The following is a 17856-nucleotide window of genomic DNA, read 5'->3' as shown; positions in this document are numbered from 1 at the left end:
TCTTCTCTACTTCTAGCTGTTTTATTTTTTCTCCGCCACCCTCTGTTACCTTTCCCTTCTTACTCTAAGGCCTATAAGACCTTTGCCAGGATAACGAGTTTTGTTGTTTCACTCACCAATTGACTCTTTTCCTCTCTGGAACTTCAGGATCTCCGCCCCTTCCTCTTCCTGCTTTTATGGTTTTCCTCCGATCCGCTGCCCGTGGGAATGAGAAGGGTTATGCTTGGAAAGGCGGGTTCCTTCAGACGCACTGCAGATTTTTTGGGAATTATTAAACTATCGTTGTCCATGGGAAGCTTCTCAGCCTACTCAGCCGGAATAGCGAAAGGACTTGTGATGTACCCGAAGGCCCAGAGTTACTTTGTGCCATCGGTGTAAGGGTGTCTTATACTATATTAATAGATAATCTATAATCGATGGCCAAAACCATCCTCACGCTACCAAGTGTTGACGAGGAGAGGTAATTACTGACGGGCCCATTGGTCAGCACTCACCCTCGAAAACCTGTAATACAAGATAGCTGCACCATGCGAGGACAGAGTGCAGGATTCACATACTCCGGCAAGGTTCAATAATCAGGACACAATAAATTGGCAAAGGGAAGTCTAATTGATTTAGACTAATTAAGCGTTTAATGATACATACACCAGCAAATGGAAATCAGCAGCATCGCGAACACCTGCCTCACCCCGACTTCCTCGAACATTAGTCCAACAGCCTCTTTTATGGGCAAAATCCGTCATCATTGACGTCTAATTCTACAAAAAACATCATGCAATATAATTGGTTGGGAAAGGTAACTTAAGTATAGGTGCTATATCTGTATATGGAAATAATGCAAGTGGATTGGATAACTCTTATCGGGTGGGCGTCTACGCCCTTCAATCTACACCACACGTGATTGACGTCACTAGAAGTACGATGTCTCATTGGTTACAGTGTCTATAGGACCCTAGAATACATGGTCCCTTGTGATTGGGCAAGTTACACCCATAAACATAAATCTCTATTTTAATTAGAAGCATGCAGAATAGACACCCAGGTGCCTAGTTCCCAAGATTCACCCTGCCTCCCTTCCATCAATCAGTAGTTTAGGGCTATCTGTCAATTAGTTGGCTGAGTACGGCCTCGGATCTGTAGTCTCTTATCAGGAAAAGTTATGGCACCCTCTGATTCTGGATGACATCAGGCGGTGGTACATCTTTGCGCCTGTCTGGTCACGTGTTGATCCACCGTGAATCTGCTTCAGTTTCCAACCTTTTCTGCATTTAATTCTGTGTGCGCTTAGCCACCTGCATGGGCCTTTCTTATCTCGACCTTCACGGGCGGGCTGGCATGCTTCTGAAGTTGGAGCCTCATGAGCTCATGCTCACCTCCCCCTCTCTGGTTGACCTCGATTTCCCCAGTCCTGAGCCATCCTTTATTAGGTTTCGATTCCGCTCCTTTCCTCTGCTTGGGCCTGGATATGAAACCTGGCCAGTCAGGCCTTGGCCGCCTGGCAGTACTTCTGCTTACACAAAATGGAGTTGCACGTGTACATTGTGCTGTATTGAGGTAGATGTATACAGTTGGCGCTACTAAGCATTGCAAGCAGAATTGACTACTTAGCATCTTGCGTTTCAAGCTTATTTACACACATTCAATAGGGCGATTGCTTCCATCTTGTCTCATGACACCATTCTCTTACATTTTAACAGTGTCTCTCCCCATTGTTCATTACAATTATTCTCACAGTTGTCAGTAATGGCATGCATGCTTTCAGTACTCCTTCAGTTCGTTCTTGGAGCTCCTCTGGTCCTTGTTTCATCTCCACTGGTCTTCCATTATGTCTTTCTGGTCTCTTCATGGACTGTGTGTAGGCTTCCATCATCGTTCCGTATCACCGGCTGGTATGGTTGTCTGATTGGGTACCGTTCTGCCCAGGGTTGCCTAGTTATGGGCATTTCAACAGGTATTGATCTTCTTATGTACACAGGGCAGAGGCCCATTGCAGCCCTTTGTTGGTTCAGCTGCTCCTCGTACGTCACAAACCTTGGCGAGTACTTTATTGGCACCTCGAAATGAGGGGCGGGGGTGCAGGCCATGTCTGGGACCTCCTCTACACTTTATTCCCCTATACAGTTCTGATTTCCTAGGCTCAAGTATCTCCTCCTCAGGGACGTCAATTAGGGGTCGCCAGAGGTCACAACTGTTGTATTTTTTTGTATTTTTTTTTTGTAATGCAAGCTCTAGGGCTGTGGCCAACACCATGTGGCTCTTTACTTCTGGAGTGACTGGCTTTCTTGTTCAGGACCATTCAAAAAAAAGAAGAAAAATAAGAACAGGAGTGCCACAAGTCTAACACTTTCAGCACTGACCCTAAATAAGAAAGAATAGGAATACCAAGTAATGTGTCTTTCTGGAATTCTATACAATAATTGCTAGACTCATTAAAGGTTTATTTAAGGCACACTTCAGGGGGTGAGTCACTGATTTAGTCTGTTCTTAAACCACTCAACTCAGCCTTTTATCCTTCTGAGGTCGATAAATGAGTACCAACACAGTTTGAGTGATATTGGGTGTATATTTTTTTATATATAAAGCGCTTAAGCGTAAGTGCTATATAATAACACATCATTATCATTTGGTCATGGACGTCTGCTTGCATTCACAGTAATTTGGTAATATGGGCCTATATACACTGATCTTAACAATACATATGGTGATCCATTCTTGTATGAAATGTATATCACATTATAGTGATATCGTAACCATATTTTTTGTAGTTACAATGCTATGTGACGCCGCTTCCTGTTTTGTCAATGGGTGAAAGGTCGTGTTCCATCGCTTCCCGCGATATCATTTCGGGTGGGGTCAAATGACATCACTTCCTGTGATGTCATCAGGGGGTCAAGGGTCATGTGATGTCACTTCTGCTACCCCAGGCATTTTGGTGAAATGACGTCCCTGCTCCTCCTCTTCCTCCCTCCATCCCTCATGTCCTCCTCCCTTCCCTTAAGGTAACTCCCAATAAAGGTGGGCTACTGCTATTATCTCTGCAACACCATCGCGAACTGAGGGGGGAAGTGGATTTACATTTCTTTTCAAATAACCCATGGTGATGTGTTAGAATAACAACGTGTAGTGTTGCTGAGAACTGTAACCATTACGTCCAACAGAGTGATTAAACCTATAAGTAATCAGAGGTCATTGAACACTTGCATGCGTTCACAGAAATTAAAGCCTGCATAAACTCTATGAAAAACTCTGTGGCATTCTCAATGAGCCCCAATGTTTGGAAATAATGAGTGCAGGAAGCGTTTCTAAATGTCACCAGAACCCCTCACTAATGTATAGGTAGCTAAAACATATTACACGCGTTTTTGACTCTTTCACACGTGAAAATATATCACCCTCCAACTGACCCAAAATCGTTGTGGATGGGCGAATTCACATGAAATATTTTCCATGATTCACGCAAATTACATATTTCCGATGCATTATGGGTTTTGAAACCACACCTGTTTGGGCAAGGATGAAACCCAAACAGATAATATGCACCACTACATAATTTTTAATGTGCATTTCATTTTTCAATGTTCTTTTAAATGATTCAGCAAGCATAGTATGTGCATGTTTCGGAGGATCCACTCACTGGGGAAATGGCTGAGAGTTCCATTACATCTGCCCGCCCTGTGTAGTTCTTTGCATGTTTATGGTATGCTAGGAGTTTGCAAGAATACAATTCCAGTGCAATAATTCTGAACAACCTCTGTTATTATGCAGGCGCCCGGTTTCTTTTTGAGTCAAATAAGGCACAGCAATAGTATGGATTTCCTGCGGTTTTTAAACAACAAAGGGGGAAGGCATTGTAAAACAGGCCATAGCTGTGGACTGAAAACAGGCAGGCTACAGCTGAATATCAGGAAGGTATAATTGCACGCTTTGAAATGCATGATGAAAGACCAGTGCTGAAAGAAAAATGACAAAATGCTATCTTAGGCCTGTATGAAACAAAGAAATCGTGAAGGTCATGCAATAGTCATTTTCATTACTCCTTCCGAAGCTTTGAAAATTCACATATAATAGCAGCGAGGTTTTCTAAGTGAGAGCGCGTTGAATTCATCTTGGGATAAACAACAGCAAGATGAAGCCTCCATTTTGCATCAGCAAAGGGACGCATATGCCTGAATATGAAATGGCCACGATTCCAAATTACTTTAGTGTACAGTTCACACATCTTCAAAATATATGGTTGATTAAATCTTTATTATAAGACACTTTATGGCACCCACATGCGTTAATAGCATGAAACGCTGACAGAGTCTGTTATAGAGAGACGAGACGAGAGCATAGAGGCACCGCTAGTATACGTGCTTAAAAGAGCGTTTGCAAATATTATATATAATGAAAGATTTTTAGATTGATAAAACATTTTCATTTTTGTACCTCTAAGTTTAAAAAGCGACCTATACCAGGAATAGAGTACATCTAATAGTCTATGCAAAATGTTCAAGCATTAAAAACACATTAAAAACGTGTGCTTCTTTCTTGTGTGGAGGTGTTGCCCTACCTTTAAAGACAGAGTTTGATGCATGTTCCTCTGTCTGGCTAGCACTCAAACATGGTTATGTTCATGCAGTAAAACTAGTTACAATACCTAACATTTGGTTTACACCGAAGAATCAGTCAACTGATGTGCATTCAAGTAATATTAAACACATCAGATGAGGGGTAAAATACCATTCCAGTGCCTGAAACATATCTCATGGCCCAGGGACAATGGAGATAATATATATGCCAATTCAGAAACAAGTAACTCTGACTTTGATTTACAAGTAAGTTACATAAGTAACGCTGAATTACCCAGAGGTACTTGTTGTGATTGGACATGTGGGCACACAGGGCAGTCAGATCAGCGCTGGGGGCACATAGCAGTTGTTATCCCTGAGGACTGGCTCACGTGCACACAGGCCAGCTCGAGGGGTGCTGGAGGCACCCAGCACACACCTACATTTTCTGGGATCACCTTTAAGGTCGTGGTCACATGGCAGGACCTCAGCTGCTGGGGAGCCCTAACAAGCAGCAGCTCTGTGTTTAGACAGAAGAAAAGTGGACTGGGGGCACCGAGGTCACCCATGCTGATCTGGGACACAGATCAGCACGGCGGCAGGACAGTGATCACATGGTGTAGGCCTGCAGGCCCAATGAGATGAGATACAGAGACAGAGTGCCATTCATGGAGCCTGCCGCCATTCTGAGCTATGTGCATGTGGAGGCTCCTTTTATTAACATCTTGTCCTCATCTAAAAGGGCCGACACATATTCTTAAAGGGGCAACACAGCATTCCTCCTTTTTCATAACAAACAAGACAATATCACTTAACAGTAAATAAATGGATGGTCTTGAACACATGTTCCACGTGGGAACCGTGGTGTAAAACACTAACCGCATATATTGTGACCACTTTATGCACATCAATGACATGCAGGCTCACAGCATCAATAATACAAATTTACTGAGTCACCTTTAAGCATTGCGGGGCTGCAGGAAATCAGTTCAAACTTGCACTTGTATCAGTCCAGGACAGTTGAGAGAACATTTAATGAGCCGCCAAAGCCACAACCGGGAGTGTTTGGGCAGGTAGCAAGACACTGCTGTGGAGACGTCTGAACTGCACCGCCTATTTAGCTCCCGTGGCAGGAGTACTGTTCTTTCTTTAGCTATTACTATGGAGCTTACATGCAGCACTTTCCTTTCCCCACTTCATCTTTCTCTCTTTTTTTCACACTTCTGGCAGGCACGCTGCCAACAACCTGTACTAGTTGCATATGCAGCAGGGGCTCCGGGTGGCGTTACAGGGAAAATTGTTGTGGCATCCCCACTCTCCCACTTAGGTGGGAGACTACTCACATTAGATTAGCGGCAGAGACCACTTTGCAGCTCTCCCAGGTGGGAAATTGTCAGGTTCTGTGCGGTGGAAATGAAATTGCAGTTTGCTCACTCCAGGCAGGAAAAGCACAGCACCTAGCAGCTGCAGCTCCGACCGCGGTGCATGGACAATTCACCACCAATGAGTCCAGGAACCTTGTTGGGGGTGCACAGACAGCTGCTCAACTTCATCATTCTATATTCAAAAGGGCTCTGATGACAGGAGTACTTTATTCCTCACCGCCGGGTGGCCCGAGTGGCATGGCTAATTTCAGGCCGACAATGGCATGGGGCTGGGCCAGGCACTCACCTTCCATGTTATATTTATGTGCAAGCTCCAACACGGAGCAAAATTGAAAATCATTTATTTTACTTGGACATCCCTGATCATGGAGCTAGACACCCTACCCAGTTATCACAATCATGTGAAATTCTCTCTGCCAAACTCCAAATAAATAATTCACAAACACTTACTATTCACCTAATATATAGACCACCTGGTCCCCTTGGTACCTTTGAGTAGGATCTGCTTAACATAATCTTGAGAAACCTTAAACCCACCTCGCAACTACTCATATTAGGAGACTTCAACTTAGGTTTTAATGACCAAATGGATAAAAATGCCACAGATACAGCAAATATAATCAACATACTAGGTCTATCCCAAAAAGTCAATCAACCTACCCACCTAAAAGAGAGAATACTGGATTGGATAACGGACTATAACTGTTCAGTAGCTATCTTATCCATTCTGCCACTTTCATGGAAGACCACTCCTTGGTGTCCTTCCACCTAGCTACTACAAGACCCACCCCATTGGCACAGCCATTAGCACCACCATGCGCTACTAGAAGCAACAAAAGCATCACAGTAGAGAAAGTTATCCCTATGATCATGCCTACCTTGAATGCACTGCCAGGAAATCTTGATCCTGGCATCCTAGTTCAGGAATTCAATAACATCATGTTCCCTACCCTGGACAAAATAGCCCCTGTTAAACTTAGACCCAGTAAACCAACAGCCCACTTAAACAAATGGTTCACACCACAACTTTAAGACCTTCGTACCTTAAAAAGAAAAAGTGAAACCAACTGGAGACTTTGCCCATCCAATGAGAATAAAGCTAAACTAACTTCACTTTCCTCACACTACAAGAAGGAAATCTTTCGAGCAAAACGAAACTCCTACGATGAGAGCATTGCTAATTCCAACTCTAGTATGAAAGAACTTTTCTCCATACTCAAAGAACTAGAGTCCCCATTAGCGATACCCGATGTTTGGACCAAAGACAAATCTTGGTGTACAGACATCCAACAAGCTCTAGGAAACAAAATTAACACGCTCCAAAACAAAATTCAGCAAAAAAAGATGTACTGAACCTACAGCATTTGCCCAATACACTCTTGCCTAGTGTCTCACCACTGGCACACAATACTACTTTCCACTTCTCCAAAATGTCTACCTTGGAAGTAGAAAAAATTATCCTGTCACTAAATCCCTCAAACTGTAAAGGCGATATCTGCCCAGCACAATTAATAAAAGACGCTGCCAGAGAACTATCTCCTTCTATTACCAAACTGATAAATGCCTCCTTTGCCACAGGCACTATCCCTGCCAACCTCAAACAGTCATGGGTGCTCCCCCTGCTCAAGAAACAGACTCTTGATCCTCTTATCAATACTAATTACCAACCTATCACCACGGTCCCATTTCTACTTAAAATATTGGATAAAGTGGCCTATATCCAAATTCAAAAACACCTTGAACTGCACAAACTCTTAAGCAACAGACAATCTGGTTTCCGCCCACTACACGGAACAGAGACAGCATTAATCGACCTATCAAAGTTTCCAAGGAGGTGAAAACCGTTGGATTCTACTTGGATTCCACATTGTCTTTTGACAAACAGGTAAAATCCCTTACCTCCTCCACGGCTTACACCTGTAAGTTACTCAGAGCTGGTAAGCCTTTCCTATCCAATGATAGTTGTTTGATTCTAGCCAGAGTCTTAATACTCTCTAGAATTGATTACTGCAATGCCCTATACAGTGGAGCTAACAAATCCACTATTCAAAAGCTCCAAATATTGCAGAATAATGCCTTTAGAGCAGCCTTAGGCATGAACAAAAAAAAAACATATTTCATCCCTTAGACACCACCATAATTGGTTATCCACGTCTAATGAAATACAATTAAAAACGCTCTGTTTGACTCATAAAGCCCTCAACAACGCAGCCCCCAGCTATTTTACAGACAAACTCCAGAGAAGAGCTTCCCTTAGACCCACCAGAAGTGGGAATGGTAACGGTCTTACCATACCAAAGTATAAACTCACCACTATCGGTGGTAATAGCTTCACTGTAAAGGCAGCTAAATCCTGGAACTCACTGCCACCAGATCTGAGAGCTGACCAACCCTACTTACACTTTAGAAGAAATTTAACACATCATTGCCACTGACCCCTAGTCCCCCATCTGGCTGTGCCTGCTACTGAAGTGACCCACCCACCCTGCATTAATAGTTTAGTAGTGTGTTAACATTTGAAGACCATGTGCAAAATATTGCAAGCCTGAGTGATACATGGTGGGCTTTGCTCTTGCAACCTATATTCCTTGTATACTGCTCACTATTTACATAATACATAGGCCATCCGTAGTTTTGGCTCTTATCTTGTATATTGTGTATTGTGCATATCTTATATATATTTGTGTATATTTTGTATATTTTGTAAGCATGTAAGCATTGTATTTGGTGTACATTTCGCAACTTTGTAAGCTTCGCATTTTCATACTCCGGCGCCCTTCTACTTACGAGTCTGGTGTGCTTAACAAATGAATAAACAAACAAACAGCCTCATTCTCCTCTCCTCCAGCTGGGCCTCACAGATGCTGCAGTGTAGCAGCAGCAACGGTTGCGTTACATCGTCAGACCATCATTGTTTCCAACTGCGATCAAAGAGTTTATGCAGCTCACCACCTCGACGGCCCGGGCATGAGCCATGAGACCATTGTCGCCATTGTTGTGACTGGAAGTGTGGGCACACAGGCCGGTCAGATCAGCGCTTCGGGCACTCAGCAGTTGTTACCTTTGAGGGCTGGCTCACGAGCAGAGGGGCCAGTTCGAGGAGAGATGGGGACACCCTTAACACACCTACAGTTGCAGGGATCACCCTGACGGCTGTGGTCACATGGCAGAACCTCAGCTGCCGAGGGCTCCCGCACAAGCAGCTGCTCTGTGTTCACACAGAGGACAGTGGCCTGGGAACATGCAGGTCACACATACTGATCTGGGGACACCCAGTGTATTGTTAATTATCAGCTGGGCCAAAGGGGCAAGATAGACATTGAAGAGCCAGGGTAAGAGGATTGAGTCTGGGGGGACACCACAGGAGAGAGTTGGTGGAGAGAAAGGATCCAAGTTGGACATGGGAGGGCCAGTCCAGGAGGAAGGAGGTCAGCCATGCCAGGGCATGATCTGTGATGCCCAGGTTCACACAGAGTCTGATTATCAAGTTTGCATGATTGACCGTGTTGAAAGCAGAGGAAAGGTCATGGAGGATGAGGACAGAGTGAGAGCTGGAGTCAAGGAGAGAGAGCAGATCATCACAGGTGTTCAGGAGAGTAGTTTCCATGCCTATGAATGCTCTGAAGCCAGACTGATGGTCATGGAGGCAGCCAACAGATTCAGTATGGAGGGTAAGTTTGGAGAAGGACAGCTTTTCCACGAGTTTGCCTAGGAAAGGAGTGATAGAATTCGGGCAATAGTTTGCCCGGCATGTAGGATCTATAGAAGGCTGTTTTTAGGAGAGGGTGCACAAGGGAGGGCTTGAGGATAGAGGGGAAAGATCCAGTGGTGAAAGAATGATTGCAGAAATCAGCCAAGGCTGGAGCAAGGGTGGCAATGTGGTCCTTGATGGGTCTGGTGGAGCAGGGAAGCACCTGTTTAGACAACACTTAGATCAGACTTGTCTAGAGAAATCTTCAGGTGTTGTGAGAGCGAAGGAGCAAAAATGAAGAGGAATGTGGGGACAGGATGTCCTGAGTTTTAGTGATGAAACGAGAGGCCAAAGCAGTACAGAGGGCCTGGGAGAGAACAGGAGAGGTGGAGATTGCAGTAGGATTGGCCAGGTCCTTGCAGATTTTAAAGAGTGTGCCTGTGATTTTTGGAGACTGCAGAGATGCATGCTTGGATATGGACGCTCTTCTTGGAGAGGACAGAGAGTCTGTTTTGCCTTTGGAGCAGGCAGCAGGCCAGTTTGTCAGATGATGCACAGGAAGCCCTTTACTTCACTCAGACACCCTGCACTTGCGTTTCAGGGTGGCAAGGACAAAATCGTACCAAGAGTTGCACTTAGAGATAGGCTTCAGACAGATTCTCATGATAGGGGCAAGGAGGCCGCAGTGTTGGAGCTAGAAAGATGCAGGTTAGAGAGGGCTGTCTACGAGTGCAGGAGTAGGAAGAGCAGAGAAAGTAGAGGCAAAGGCGTCCACTGACACTCGCTTCATGGGCCAAATGACAGAGAAGGAAGGTGGAAGTTCTGGGACAGGCTTTGCTTGAGGGGCAAGAAGTTTCAGGTGAAAGGAGAATAGAAAGTTGTCAGTCCAAGAGAAAGGAGTAGTGAGAGGGTTAGAGAGGGGGATGTCTGAGGAGATGAAAAAATCCAAGGTGTGTCCAGCAAAGTGTATCGGAACAGAGGGTAGCATGGAAAGGGAGAGAGAGTCGCATAGGCTGCAGAAAAGCCTAGGGAAGGGATTAGCAGCATCCAAGTGGATGTTGAGGTCTCAGAGGAGGAGAAGTTGGTAGGTTGAGGCATGGTATGGTATGGTATGGTAATGTTTAATTGTATAGCGCCTATTATATGACATGATATGGCATTTATAACACGTAGATACAGAAGTGATTCAAGGCGCGATGAGGCAAGGGAGGGGGAACAGAGGGAAGACAGAGACAACGATCTTTCTAGGCCAGGTTACATTGAGATTGCACAAGTGTCTATACACAGGCAAGTGTTTCAAAGCACTCAAGGAGGGTGGGAACAAGGAGAAAAAAACAACAGTTACTCATAGCCCTTGAATTTCTGAGACGATAAATGGTCTGCACAGGCACATTAAGTGAATGTGATACATTTAACAGTTTAGATACAGCAAATAAGCCTGATGGTGATGCTGCAGTTTTTTCAAGTGCACATTAAGGGGTGAAGACAAGGGGGAACAGACAGAACGATCTTCAGGCAGGGCTGTACACAGATCGTGCAAGTGCGGGAAGGGCATGGGAGGGGCAGGGGACCAGGTTCACACAGAGTCTGTTGATCAAGTTTGCGTGATTGACCATGTTGAAAGCAGATGAAAGGTCAAGGAAGATGAGGACAGAGGGAGAGCTGGAGTGAAGGAGAGAGCAGATCATCACAGGTGTCCAGGAGAGCAGTTTCCATGCCTATGGCTGCTCTGAAGCAAAACTGATGGTCATGGACGTGGGTTGGAGACCTGGGTATCCCCCTTGAACGTTTTCCTTCCAGACTTAGTGAGAGGCATAGGATAGGAGATAGAGTAGCAGGTCAATAAGATGTGAGACATTGCGAGCACCACACACAGCGGAAAAGAAGCACGGCCCACAGCTGTGCAACACAGGAGGCAACATAGGGTGAGTGTTCGCACAGAAGTAAGCACACAAGAGGCAACCACAGGGGAATGCACAAGAGCAGTGTGGTTGGCAGACGGGGGGGGGTGCACACTATAGAAACACCCAGATGTGACTTTCCTAAAAAGAGGGAAAGGCCTAGTTGCAACACAAGCAGCAATGCAGAAAGACTCAGATTCGATTTTCCTAAAAGTGGGAAAAGGCCTAGTTGCAACACAAGCAGTAATGGAAAAACACCCAGATTCAACTTTCCTAAAAAGAGGGAAAAAGATTGAGTTGCAACACAAGCAGCAATGCAAAAGGAAAAAGCTAACTTTCCTAGACTGATGTGAGAGATAGCCAAGCAATACAGTTAACGGAGATGCTTATGGGTGGTTCAATAAAAAAATAGACTAATTAGAGGGATGGGTGAGTTTAGAGGGTTGCAGTGATTGCTGCCCACTGACCCACTGCACCTACTTTGCAGTTGCAGCAGGCTGATAGCTGTAGGCTTCATGCTTCTCTGGCTGACGTGATCTGGAGCTGCTTTAGCTGGAGCTGTCCTTTGCCTTTGGGTCCTTAACCATAGGGTTCTGCCACGGAAGGGGCTTCCAAGCAAGGTTGTCTAGTAAGGGCCAGCAATCCAATGGGAGAGCGGTGGGCAGGAGGAAGGGAGGAGTGAAAGGACAAAGGAAGCGTGGACTGGGGCAGAGGGGAGTGGGTGCAACACACTGCAGCACCAGGAATAAATAACTTTAAAAAAAAAATAACTAAGTACCTAGAGACACGAGGCAACTCAGCGCAGCAACACAGAAAGGATGCCAAGAATGGTGCAATGGCCAGACAGGGTGAAGACCCTCACTGAGGTCCAGCCAGCAATCCAATGAGAGCGCGGTGGGTGGGAGGGAGAGAGGAGTGGACAAAGGGAAGGGAGAGTGGGTGCAAGGCACTGCGCACCAGGAATAAACATGCATTGCCCAAGTCAAGAGAGAGCTAAAACAATGCAGTTACAAAATAATTGATATTGCCAAAAATGGCAAAGGAGCATTGAAAGATTCATAGATAGTGGCAATTGTTGATCATATGTCACACCACCTAGGGTGAACATTGGTATTTTTAATGTTTTATTTATTTACTATTATTTGTTTTCAATTCTAAAAGAACTTTAACAAAATTATCAGCTATTAAACATTTAAAATTGGTATGAACTCACATCATCCAGGTCAAAGGAAGAGAATTAAAAGACCCTTTGTATATCAGTCACTGGTTACTGGTGTAGTGGGGAAACAAGAGTGTAACAAAGGCTGCCCTTCTGGGAGAGAGGGATCCAGAGGGAGAGGCGCATTATTGTAAAAAGTGTTACAAAACACTAATATACATTTTGTTTTCCCTGAAGAATTGTTGGAAGTTTTGAAGCTACCATTTGTTAAAGTTGTGGTGAAACATACATCAAATTATATTTAATCCCAAATGCACTTGTGGTTGTGAATTGCTGTTCAGGCAGGGGAGTATACCTGAAAAGAAGACTGTTGAAGAAGTGGGCCTGGTGTGGGAGTAAACTAGGTAGAAGTTGAGGAAGTCCTTAAAAGGGGCACTGATTAATATAATTTATTATTGCTATTGATGAACTGAAGAATTGTTCAAAGAAGGAAAGGAACCGTCTATTTTCTGAGTTGGAACTTTCTGTTGACAAGTTGAAGTTATACCAAGTGGAGTTGGAACATTTTGTTGACAAAGTGGAACTACATCAAACTGTGTTGGAACTTTATATTGACAAATTGAAGTGGAAACAAACAATAGTTAAACATTAATGCGAATCAGAAGTTGCTTGTTTTCATTTTTTTTTTAACTGTGAAACCGAATGACGTTTAAACTGGTTAAAGGGGAATTCGCCCAACTTTCAAAGAGACACTGGGCCTGATCACGGGTTGGGTGGAGCAGCAAAAATGTGGCGGTAACACTATTACCAAGTTTGGGAGGAAAGCAGGAGAATTAAATCCAGCTGTCCACCCATTTTCGCACTATTACCAGCGGCGCTATTACCGCCAATGTTACTTATGCCGGCGATAGTAGCGCAGAACATCCCCAGACAGTCCAATGGACTCAAAATAAATGGGGAATTACAGTGCCACTGCAACTTGGGATCTGGCGCAAATTGCGCCAGACGGAGTTGCAGTAACACTTATAGCATTGGCGGTATCCCAGTGCAATTACTGCTGGGATACCACCAAGGCACTGATGAGGCCTATTGTGATAACATTACAAATTCAATCATTATTGTTTGCTGAGAATTGCTATGCATTTACTTGTTTATTTTCTGCATGTATAAGTGCGAGGGACCGATATCCTTTGTTGGAGTGTTTCCTTTAGCTTCATTTAGGCAGGGAATTCCTCGTCAGGGTAGGGATAGTGGGGTATTCATCCAACCTTACCTTATAATAAAATGGCATTTGTGCGAAATCATCACAAAGTTGTCCGCCTCAAATTTCAGACCCCTCACAGACGTGTACGATCTGCCATGTATTCTCATACAATTCATGTCACACTCGATGTGTTTCAAGTGTTAGATTTCAACCATGTGCTTCTGATGATGTCTTGTGGCATGCATCAAGTTGGCCATGTCTGCTTCAGGTGTGTATCACTGTGTCTCTTCACTGTGCTCTCCACTGTTTGTGTTAAATGTCAGCTCCTTGACTAGTGGTGTGTTTTGCACAGGTACCTTACTGTGGATTTACTTATGCCAGTGACAAGGCCAGTCAGTTTAGATCAGATACATTTACATGGTAAATTGGGGTTCCCATCCTTGGGCCTATCATTGTTGGGGCACAATTCAGTGTTGTTTTAGTTACACCTCCGCTGACTGGTGGGTGGTGCATAATATGTTATACACACGTGAGAGGGGACATGACATGTGTCTTGGATGATCAAATATGACATTGTTCTAATGAGGGTTGCTTGTAGGGTGGGGTTGATTATAGCTGGCCTGTGTCTGTGTCTGTGTGTGTGTGTGTAGAAGTTGCTCCATGCAGACATAGGAGGTGGAGCTTCTGAGGAAATGTGATGGTCAGATGACTGTTGTGTTGACGTGGATGCATATTTCATCATGTGTTGCACTTTATGTCATGATGCGTTGTAGGGGTTAGGGGAAGCACTGTGTGATGTGGGATCTGTATTTGAAAATGAAGTTGAGGTTTGTGGGGCTGGTGCAACAGAAGACAACGTTGGTCACAATGGGGTGCTCAAAGTTAAGCATGTGTCAGATTAGTTACTGGACAGGGCATTAGAGGGGTGGATTTGACATTGGCATTACACTGTCACCAAAGTGGTGTCGGAACTGGCAGTCGAGTTTGATAAGTGAAGTGTGCAGATGTGGAAATGTTGTGCACTTTGTCAGTTGTGGAGGTTTGGGATGGGATGTCATCGTATTGTTGGTGTCCATGCTGCCTGTACTGGAGCTACATTCAACATAATGGTAAAGGATTATATTGCTTTGAGGAATGATACATGCTTGGGTGGAGGTAATGTAGAGGTTTTCGTGCATTGATAGGTAACATTGGGATGAGAAGATACAGATTTGTGTCAGTGTTTGGTACTCAGGGCTAATTACAAGTATGGCAGTGTGGGAGAAATGGGGCAGTAACAGAATTACTGCCACTTATCCTGCTTTGCCATACTACGAGTTTGGCCCTGGAGAGGGTGATTTACCTCCAGCATCATAATGGAGGTAAATCATCCCACTTTCTGTAAAGAATTGACAAAAATCAGCAATATAAGCAGAATTACTACAGCAGTTATTCTGCCATGGTAATTCCACCGAAACCCCCCATGTAGTCCTATGGACTCTGAATTAATGGACACTACCATAGCCACCATCACCTGTAATCCGGCATTAAATCCACCAGACCAAGCAGTGTCAGCGGTAATTATTTTAGTTGGTATTCCAGCAGATTTACCACTTGAATACCGCCAACTCCTAATGAGGCCCTAAGGCATGCTATCATGTTTCACAGCATTACTTGTAACGCCCCAATCAGTTCTTCTGTGTTGCGATCCTTAATATTTGTGTATTAATCGGAAATGTAGCAGTCAGAAACTGGACAGCATACCTCCACCACCCATGCTAATGATACTAGCGTGTGATCATTATTTCTTGTCTTTCATTTTCCTGATGTGTATTCAGCAGCGTCCACCATTCCCATGGCATGGTGGTGTATGGCTGAATGAGCTTGGCGATTACATCCTCTTCTGGTGTGAGTGATGGTAGTTGTCCACTTGCTTCCAGCAGGAGATGCTTTGCAGCACAGATGGCCCTGATCGTCGTCAAGCCCTGCCCTTCAAGCCCTGCCACCATTTCTTCACCTTATGGAGTGTGTGGATGTGTGCTCACCTGTGTGTTGTGTATTTATTGCTCCGGTTTATTGGAGTGGTACTTGATTGGACATACATACGTATGTGACATACTTATCTGACGATACATGTTCATGTGTTGCATCATGTCATAATGTGTTTTACTCTCTGAGGCTGGGCATTCATTAATAAGTTCACACATTCTGTGGGGGCAGCGTGGTGTTTGTGTGCTTTTCTGATGTGCAGTATGCCATACCAGATGTGCAGAATGTGGAGCTGTATTCATGGAGATGCTGCCGATTTAAGTGCACATGTGCATGGTGCACTGTATACCTGGAGGAATTACGATTGCTCTGTTCATAAATTGCCATATGCTACGCCCATTCTATGCTTGGTGTATGTTTTGTTATGCTTGTGCTATGATTATTTTAGGCACTTTTAAGAATCAGGTTAGTAACATTATTCGTGAATCGAGAATCGAGAATCGAGAAGCGCACCGCAGGATTAGTTAAAGAATAATTCAAAATAACATCTTGGGTGAATTGGATGGCATAGTGTTTTACATTTTGCTTTCTTGTATTTTTCTTAAATTTCATTTATAAAGGATACACTTGCACAGCCCATTTGCATACAGTTTAGGATAAACTGCTATATAGCGGTTATGCACAAATGGCACAACTTATTTTAACTTAAGGTATAGTGGGTACAACTCCTACAAATTCCCTTCATCGTTTTAGCACCTGGGCAATGGGTGAGAACCTTTTCCAAGCATGGCACATGCGTTCCAACTTGTCCGTAAAATGTCATTACCCCTTAATTCTGAATCATCAAACAGACATCAGAGGATATGTCGCAGAATGTGCATAAAGCTTGCCTTCCTTTTAATGGGATCCTTTTTTCTGGTTATAACTCTCATTTGGAAATGAGTGATTGGGGCGGGCTGGGTATTGGTATTTCCATATATTGGGGTACTCAATCTTCTAGTATTAGCCCAGTTGGCTGATTTAGATTTTTTTAATTTGTAATGAACAAATCCGTAAAGAACCAAGCAGAAACGGCATCTAGGCACAGATGTTAAAACAGACATGTTAAGCATAGAAAGAGCAGGTCATTCTGACAGAAGAACTATTGAAACAGATAGGTGTTTAATGTCTTTCTAAATAGAGGCAAAACATGTATTTTGCGCAGTTTGGCAGGCAGCCAATTCCAGGCTCGAAGACCACCAATAGAAAAGCTTCTATCTCCACGGTGCACAAAACGGGAAGGGGAATGGTCAAGAGCTTCTGTCCAGCAGATCGACGTGAACGAGATGGATAGTGGAGAGACATTTTTGAAACAAAGGTAACTATCTGAAATACCATGAATGCACTTAAAAATCAAACAGAGGATATAATAAAGAATCCTCTGTTGAGCAGGAAGCCAATGAAGATCCATACAAAATTAGGAAATCGAGGTAGACCTGGGAAGACTGTAAAGGAGTCTGATTGCCGAATTCTGGGAGACTGGGAGAAGATGTATCTGGCCATTTGGAATGCATAACAGAAGCGAATTACAAAACTACAATCTAGAATTTACCAAGGTCCTGGCAACAGTTAACGGTCCAATTCAGCAATGAGAGGCAGAGCAGCTCTCAGGATTTTGAGTTGATAGTAAATTGATTCGACAACTTTGCTGACATGAAGGTTGCAGCTGAGCTAACTTCAGCAGAAAAAGTAGTCAGGACATCAAAAACAGCTGGACAGGGAACACAAGAGTGAAAATCAGTCAATGCATTTTTTGGACCAAATACAATGACCTTGGTCTTGGAGGGATTGAGTGCAGCCTATTTCCTAGCATCCAGCTTTACATTTTTTGGGCGCATGCTAACACTCAATTAATTGCTTCTGGTGGATGCTTAAGCCTGACAAAAACTATATGACAAACTGTATCTCCATAATTCATACCCCTTGAAAATTGGTTTCTGGTATGCCATACCACAAACA

Source organism: Ambystoma mexicanum, chromosome 5q (genome assembly GCF_040938575.1).
Source record: "Ambystoma mexicanum isolate Mex_15411 chromosome 5q, UKY_AmexF1_1, whole genome shotgun sequence".
NCBI classification, from domain to species: domain Eukaryota; kingdom Metazoa; phylum Chordata; class Amphibia; order Caudata; family Ambystomatidae; genus Ambystoma; species Ambystoma mexicanum.
Note: the sequence above shows the minus strand (reverse complement) of the source record.